This window comes from Protobothrops mucrosquamatus, unplaced genomic scaffold (assembly GCF_001527695.2).
Source record: "Protobothrops mucrosquamatus isolate PMUCROS unplaced genomic scaffold, P.Mucros_1.0 scaffold8, whole genome shotgun sequence".
Lineage (NCBI taxonomy): Eukaryota > Metazoa > Chordata > Lepidosauria > Squamata > Viperidae > Protobothrops > Protobothrops mucrosquamatus.
Window position 1 is genome coordinate 2800745 of NW_015386395.1, and position 9250 is coordinate 2809994.

The window sequence follows — 9250 nt, forward strand, 5'->3', positions numbered from 1 at the left end:
TAGGGGTCTTCAAACTTGGCCCTTTTATGACTTGTGGACTTCAACTCCCAGAATTCCTCAGCCAGGTATGCTGGCTGAGGAATTCTGGGAGTTGAAGTCTACAAGTCATAAAAGGGCCAAGTTTGAAGACTCCTGGTTTAGTTGCTGTATCTAAGCAGCATCCCATATCTTTCCTGTTCCCTGAGAGAAAGAGCAGGTGAGTTTCTTTAGCTTCCTCACATTCCAGGGTTAGTTGTAGGTTGGCTTCACACACTGCACTAAGCCAAAAGATTATTTTTTTGGTTTAGTATGTTGTGTGAACTCTGTCATAGTGGCTAAACCATGGATAGGACAACTACTATTTATGCAGTTATAGGCAGGACTTTTTTTCTCATAGAACGCCCAGAACGGAGTTCCGGTACCTTTTTTGGATGGAACCTTGTAGGGTAGGCAAGGCGGGTTGTATGATGTGTGTGAGTTCCGGCACTTTTTTTTTTTATTTTTTATTTTAGAAAAAAAGCACTGGTTATAGGTATCTTATGGCCTCCAGCACTACATGAAACTATCAGATCTGATTGCAACTTCCAAAGATCTGACTACAACAACTTTTTGGGGTGGGAAATTCACAGGACAAGTATTGTAAACCCTAACATTTAAAATTAAACTTCAAAAGTCTCTCTTGAATTGAGCACATCTTCATGGACGTGTGCGTGAACTTTTCTTGACAACATTCAAAAATGGTTTTGCCTTATTTAGTGATTCCCCCATCTAAATATTAACTTGGTCTGATCTTACTTAGGTTTTTTTTCCCATGGAGCAAAGTGGATTTCCCATTCCTTGTCCATAGGTAAATCCACTCTAATGGGTACTCAGTTAATCATTGTTTAAACATATAGCAATAAAAGTAATCTTCAACTTACAAATATTCATATAATAATGATAATAATAATGATAATAATAATGATAATAATAACAACAACAACTGGAGCACCACTTGAACACTATTGGCACTGACAAATTTGCCATTGGTCAGTTGCAAAAGGCGGCCTTTCTAGGAACTGCTTCCATCCTGCGATGATATCTGTAATACCGTCAAACATCTGCCTATCCCAGGTCCTGGGTAAGGACTCGATAGGTAGACAAAAATGCCAAATCCAGTCTGAACATCTAGCTGACTGTGCGATGATCAATAGTAATAATGTTGGAAGGTACCTTGTAGGTCATCTAGTCCAACCCCCTGCTCAGGCAGGAAACCCTATAGTATACCATTTCAGACAAATAGCTGTCCAGTTTCTTCTTTAAAACTTCCAATGTCGAAGCATTCACAGCTTCTGGAGGCAGGTTGTTCCACTGATTAATTGTTCTAACTGTCAGGAAATTTCTCCTTAGTTCTAGGTTGCTTCTCTCTTTGGTTAGTTTCCATCTGTTGCTTCTTGTCCTGCCTTCAGGTACTTTGGAGAATAGCTTGGCTGAGATATTGGAACACTGCTATCATATCACCCCTCGTCCTTCTCTTCATTAAACTAGACATACCCAATTCCAGCAACCGTTCCTTATATGTTTTAGCCTCCAGTTCTCTGATCATCTTCTCTGTACTCTTTCTAGAGTCTCAACATCTTTTTTACATCATGGTAACCAAAACTGGATGCAGTATTCCAAGTGTGGCCTTACCCAGTGGTGGGATTCAAATATGTGAACAACCGGTTCTCTATGTGGATGCCACTTCCAGAGGTTTATTCTGTTCCTGGGCAACAAAAAGTTAGCTACCGGTTCTCCTGAACTGGTGCGAGCTGGTTGAATCTCACCACTGGCCTTACCAAGGCATTGTAAAGTGGTATTAACACTTCACGTGATCTTGATTCTATCGCTCTATTAATGCAGCCTAGCACTGTTGGCTCTTTTGGCAGCTGCAGCACACTACTGGCTCATATTTAAGTGATTGTCCACTAGGACTCCAAGATCCCTCTCACAGTTACTACTACTGAGCAGGGTACCCCCTATACTATACCTGTCCATTTGGGGTTTTTTGCCTAAATGTAGAACCTTACTTTTTTCACCATTGAATGTCATAGTGACTGTTCAAAGTTACAATGACACTTGAAAAAGTGACACCTGGTCCTCGCATCCCTACAGACACAGGATCAAAATTTGAATGCTTGGCAACCTCTTCTCTTGTCCCTCACCTAACAATGAGACTTGATTGATTTGATTATATGCCATCGAGTTGGTATCAATCATAGGAGAATCTGTGCTCAACTTGGTCCTTCAGGTTTTCCAACAAATAACACCTACCTTACAAGTAACTAATATAATTACATAATAAATTGGTTAATATTTGGGCATCTTTGTTTTCCTCCTGTAACTCAGTGGCCATTAAGAGGGAAAATAATTTTCTACTTCTGTTTTAGTATAACGGTGAGTAGATTTCAAATACTGCGGGTTGGATCTAATGTTTTTGATTAGGTCCCATGTATGAACCAGATGTGGCAGGCAGTTCTATCATACAAATGAGGACAAGCACATCCTTGCGATAATCATCATAAAAACCAAGCTCTGTTCCTGGTATTCCTCAAATGTCCTTAGGGGGCAGAAATTTCTGGGTTTCTATTATTATTATTATTATTGTTGTTGTTGTTGTTGTTACTATTACTATTACTATTATTATTATATAGAGAAATGATTGGGTTTGGTTCTTTTTCATTTTAAGGCAGATATTTCTGGATGTATAGTTTTATGCTCACGACAACCACGAAAATTCTGCATAACATTTGCAAATTGCACTGAGATCTCTGGCTAATACTGATATTCTAGCTTCTATCCACCATAAACACTATGTCAACTAGTCTTTGGGTATCCTATGTATTTGTTTCATTCTAGACAGTTTCTTTGTTTTTAATTAGGTTAAAGAACAAAATATATTTAGCCATTTCCCCACACACAAGTTGATGCTACAATGGATTTCTGTTAATTGTTACTACTCACAGAGCTTTTTTTTTTCTAATTGGTCTAAAAAGTGCACAATTGTCACCAGATTCCCCCCCCCCAAAAAAAACCTCCACTAGTATTTCTCTTTTTATTCCCAATCTCCAGTAGACTATTTTATTGTTGATATCCAAGAGGCTCCAAGCCTGTCCTAAATGGGATAATGAGGCTTTTCAATAACCTTATAATAGCAACACAATGTAAAGATCACATTTATTTACATTATTATTGTAAATAATAATATTATTATTGCTATTAAAAGTTGCAACACCTCTTCTGAGTCAAGATCAACTCTTGTTTATTTTGCAATCACGCTACTGCAGTGTTTTTCATCCTTGGCAATTTTAAACTGTATGGACTTCAATTCCCAGAATTCCTCAGCCTCCATGGTTCACACAACTTACAGCTGCCAAGATTGAGAAACACTGTAGTAATATAATGTTCTTGTCAATAATACAGAAGAGGCCGGCCATGCTTCCAAAGCATTCTTTTCAACTTCTTCATCTAAATTACAGTCATAGGATGTTCTGGAGAAGTCCCATCCAAGTATTGAGCAAGTCCAACCCTGCTTAGCTTTTTGAGTTCAGCTAGGACAGTGTTGTCATGCCATTAAAGCCAATAATGCTGGGGGGGGGGGAAATCACCAAATGACCTTGGAATACTTGGGTTCCCTCCCAGTGAGTATTTTGAACTGCTGAATGGGTCCTTCTTGGCTATCTTTACCTATGGCTTCTGCAATTTCATACCTTTATTAAAAGTGGGAGAAATCTACATTAAGCCTAATGAAACCTCTTACCTATCATCAAAAGAGATGAAGGAGAAAACTGAAAGAGGACAAATGTGTATTTGATCTGTATAATAATTTAAGCAAAAATATAATCCATCTCAGTTGAATTTGGAAGAGAATAACCAGATGTTTCTGTATATTTTTCTGTTTGGCTACCCAGCTGCTTATTATGGATGGGTAATTTCAAGGCCATTGTTTTATTTTGAAACTGGACACATGCTAGAGGGATTTTCAATTAAGAGGGTACTCTCAGTTGGGGTATATTAGCACCCTAATCTAGCAATTTGTTTTCTGAACATCTGCAAGCCTAAAGTTCAACATAATCCTTTCCTGTTCTTTTAAAGAACCCAATAATTCTGTTTCTCACAATTTTTGTTCCTCTTACAGACTTCAGGAACATAAAGAACCTATTTATATTTTTTAAAAACCCAATTCTATAGTTAAACTCTTTCTCTTCTAAACTGTTTAATTCCATTTCTTTCCCAGTATTTGAGATATCCCAAATTCTTAAATCTTTATTAAGGCAGGGTGTGCTTTTACCATCAACTACTGGCTATTCAGTATATACTTTTTACTTTTACCTGGAGTCTCTGCTTTTTAATTCTCCTACCTCCTTTCAGGACACTTCTAGCATATGATGGACAGTCCCCTTTTTTATGCCTTACATCTGAAATGTCCATTCTTGTTTGTTAAAAAGCCTGCCTAGCAAGAAGTTCAACAGGCAATGAAAATACGCCTGTCATGTAGCCATTAAAAGAGGCATGGCAGAACTTCTGCTTCTCCAGATATCACTAAGGTATATCTCAACATGCTGGTTAAAGCTGTTGGGAGGTAGATTCCAACCACATATGGACAGCAACAGATTCCCATGTTAAGCTATTAGCACCCTTCAAAAGAGAGAAGAGTCCTGACCATAATATTATCAGTCTTTTTGACTGGCAACTATTGTTTTAATCTCAGTTTCCACAATTTGGTGATCTCCAGATTTATCAAAACTACAAGTTCCAGAATTTCCAGCCAGGATCCCCGTCTATAGCCCAGCACAAAGAAAAGGAAAAAGTAAAACTAGCACCAGAAGACAAGACAAGGGACAATGGATGGAAACTAATCAAGGAGAGAAGCAACCCAGAACTAAGGAGAAACTTTCTAACAGTGAGAACAATTAACCAGTGGAACAGCTTGCCTTCAGGAGTTGTGGGTGCTTCATCACTCAAGGTTTTTAAGATTGGACATATGAAATTATATAGGGACTCCTGCTTAAGCAGGGGGCTGGACTAGAAGACCTCCAAGGTCCCTTCCAGGTCTATTGTAATTAATTGAGATTAATTAATTAATTAATTGGGAAAATCAGTACATTAACTTCATAGAGACATCCTTTCTAATCACTAGGCCAATTTTCAAATTACCTCTAGTTATCCCAGATCCCATATTCTGTGTTCACAGTTGGTGGCTTGCACACACTTCTTTCTTGAAATGCTAGCTGTGTGCCCCTATAGTTTGATTGTTCAAATTCCCTGCAATCATATTCTTCTTTCTCAATCAAGGATCCCCACTCCCTCAAGCCACAAGCTTCTAAATCGCCCCCCCCCCCACCAAACTGATAACCTCCAGGTTACTGGTCACAGAATTCACAGCCACGCTAGCTAGGAAGTTGGGAACCACTGTACTGGTCCAGCCTAGCTGGAGCATCTGAAACTAAAGCAGACTATCCTATCTTCTATAAGGATCTAGAATTCCTAGGTACTCCTCTGCAGCCGAGAGTTCAGTAACTATCTTGCATTATCTCACCGGATTTGCCCTTCAATCCCGATTGCCAGCAGCACTATGATCCAGATTCTGCCTCCCATCTTTCATCGGTTCAGTCCTTCTGCAGTTTCCAGCAGGAATTTCTTCCGTGTGTCCTGACTGCACCGGATTATTTTTCTTGGGGATGGAGAAGTATATCTGCACTGGCTGGGGAGTAGTGTTATTGCCTCGCCCATAAGGCCCAGGAATGTGGGTTGTAGATCCTGACTGGTTAGGACTGCTGGGGCTTACCGCCTCTATTCTATGTAATTATTGGGGTTCATATTTCAGCTGGCTAAGAGCACCTGAGCAAAAATTGCTTTGCCAATCTGATTAATGAGCAGTGAACTTTGATAGCCCTGAATCTCATTGGTCATCAGGTGAGCTCAGTCAGTGGATCTCCTTAATGTTTGGCTAGCACTTGTGGGGGTTCCATGTTTGTGGTGTGCAAAACTTTAGGATTCGGGAAAAAAATGATTTTCCTTGAAGACCTTAAACAGGTAGAGCCACTGTGGGTGTGGTAATATCTCTCTTGCCATCAAGATAGAGAGATTAATTTGTCAGCAGAATATATTTTATGAACCGGAGAAGACTGTTTTATTTTTAAAAACAAAACAAAACAAAATCAGGTAACTACACTTACATAAATCCAAGATACATAAAGAAGAAAAGAAACAGAAAAAATATAAAAATATAGAAATCTGCTGCAGTAGAAATAAAGAGACAGGTATTAGACATACAAAAAATTCTCTCTCTCACTCATCAGACTATAATCTAGCCATTGAGATAAACCATAAAATCCATCCAAGTTTGATAAAATTGTGGTTCTTAGCTCTGATGTCTCCTTAATTTAACTTTGTAATTTTTTTTATATTGTAGCAATTGAAGAGGCCTTACTAATCCATCCCCTTTTTTCTGTTGTCCCAGATGTCGCAAACCTTTTGTTCAGGTGAGAATAAAAACTACACTTCATTAAAATGAAGTTACTGCAACGATCCCCAGTGTGTTTATTATTTTACCTCACTCACTTTAAAATATTTATGGCCACTAAGGAAGGGCTTGAGGAAACACTCAAGGCTTTTGGAGACAACTAATTGTAAACTTCTTGCCTATGAGACTAGCACTGAGATCGCTGCAGTTGCTGATTATGTTAGGCAGAATGAAACAGCTAACCAAAAAGGACTCAAGAATGACTTACTTTTTCATTTTGCAAGTCTTTCTTGAATTTAAGGCCAGTAAGTTCATGCCCATTCTCTTCTGTATAGAGATAATCCTCAACTTACAACTCTAATTGAGTCAGGAATTATAGTCATAAATTGTGCTTTTTATTAAGCTGGTCACCATGTGCCTGACTTTATGATCTTTTTTGCGATGGTCATTACCCCATTTTCCTTAATGGGTATTTTTGCCAGAAACTGGAAGCAAAAAAATAATAATCACAAAGCACAGTCATGTGACTGTGGGATATTGCAATCATCTATAAATGCAGGGTGGTTGCCAAGCAGCCAAAATATGATCACATGACTGTGGCCTCCTGCAGGGAGCAGGCCTCTATAGAAACTTTGAATCTGGGTTGTAAGTAGTTCTGGGCAGGTCAGTTGTAACTTCATTCACTAGGTGACTGTTTGTAAGCCGAGTACTGCCTGTAGTATTAACTTTCTAAGGTCCTGGTCTTCTGATCCCAGAGAACTAATTTACCCCTAAATTTCTTGGGAACATTTTCATACTGTCATGTTTCTGCTCTCAAGTCCCTTAAAAGTGGTCTGGAATCAATCTGTTGCTGGTGATTTCAAAACACCCACATCGGTTTCCAACTAATCAAGAATGGAATGCAAAGAACATATTAGTCAATAGTTCTCCCCTATAGTTTATGTTATGTACATCTGTAATTGCAAATAAATAAATAAATAAAATTGAAAGGTTTCTATAAGGGAGAGCTAATAGACATCCAGGCATCATCCTTCTATTGCTCTGAAAATCTGTGAATTAATAGTATCCCAATGTGATTTATAATGTCTTGGTAGGAACATACTTGGAATATTGCATCCAGTTTTGGCCACGACGATATAAAAAAGATGTTGAGACTCTAGAAAGAGTACAGGTGAAGAACAGTTGCAGAATTTGGCTATGTCTAGTCTAATGAAAACAAGGACTAGGGGTGACATAATAGTACTGTTCCAATATTTGAGGGGCTGCCACAAAGATGAGGGGGGGTCAGTCTATTCTCCAAAGCACCTGCAGGCAGGATAAGAAGCAATGGATGGAAACTAATCAAGAGAGAACCAACTTAGAACTAAGGAGAAATTTCCTTACAGTTTAGAACAATTAATCAGTGGAATGGCTGATGGGTTTTTAAGAAGAGATTGGACAGGTCTAGGATCTCCTGCTTGAACTTCCAACTATGTTATTCTGTTATTATCCTGATCTATAACATCTGAACCTCTGTGGGGAAAAAAGGGAAGTTCATTTGAATGTATATCTAGGAGTGGATTGAGTTGAGAGCTCCTGCCAACCAGACCTGTGGTTCTGCATAGCATAGCATAGCATGGCGTGGCGTGGCATGGCACGGCGCAGCATGGCGCGGCATAGCATAGCGTAGCGTAGCATAGCATAGCATAGCAGCACTCATCACAAAAGAAAAAAAATTGTTATGTTTTTCAAATGAATCATAGCTGAGCTGGAACGAACTCAGCTCAGCTGCTGAACACAGGTCAGGTGCTGTTGCTGAAGGTGCAGGGCAAGGCCTTGTGTACCAATGCCCCAATTCATCCTAGGAAGTTATGTTAGTGCAGCTCACAGAAAATCATAAGGTGTGATTTGATTTACCCTTTGAAAAAAGGGTAAATAAAATGCTGGAACAACTCACAGGTAGACCAACTGGATTTCATTAGGCCCACCCACATATTTTTAAGATTACATTTGTGGTCATAAGGAGTAGAAGCTTGGAAACAAAAAGAAAACTAAAACTGGCCACCATGCTTAATTATTTTTTATTTTCCAAACTCCACAGATCTAAAAGATCAAGTCTTTTTTAAAAATCCCCACAGATGTTCACATATTCATCTTAGTTGTTTTAGCCTTGTTTTCACACTTTAGTGGATGGAGTATACTTCAAAAGGTGGACAGCAGTTGCCTCTGAATAGTTTTTCTTCCCCAAATATCAATCATCCAGGGAGGTGCTGAAACAACAGTGTGATTGGATCCTACAAACTTCCTATACTTCACTAACTTGCCATGTGAGGACAATTTTCAAATGTACATTCCTCTCACATGTGGCAAATTTTTGGATTAAGAAATGACTAAAGAGAATGTGTGGGATTGTGAGACATCTTTCTTGTGCTTCTTGTGAAGTTTGACCAGCCCTTCAGGGCAGGGTGCTTTCAATCTCTGTGGCAAATAAAGGAGAGCTTTAAGGCATCTTGATTTGTTTGTGTGTCAGAGACACAAGAAGAAAGGATGAATAACTACGTAAGCAAATAAAAATCTGCAGGCACACCAGGTGGTAAATCAGACCGGATGTATGTGTCCAGTAGATGTATATGAGTGTGTGTTTATGTTACAGGTGTTATGTAGAGCAATCTGGTAGCTATATCTTTCCCCAGCTTTCTTTCTGAGTCTTTATTATTCAGGTCTATTTTACCAATTTGTGCCACCCTCAAAATGAGGAAAGGCTTCCTTTTTGTGAATACAATATGTAAATGGAGCTTCTGAAGGCTT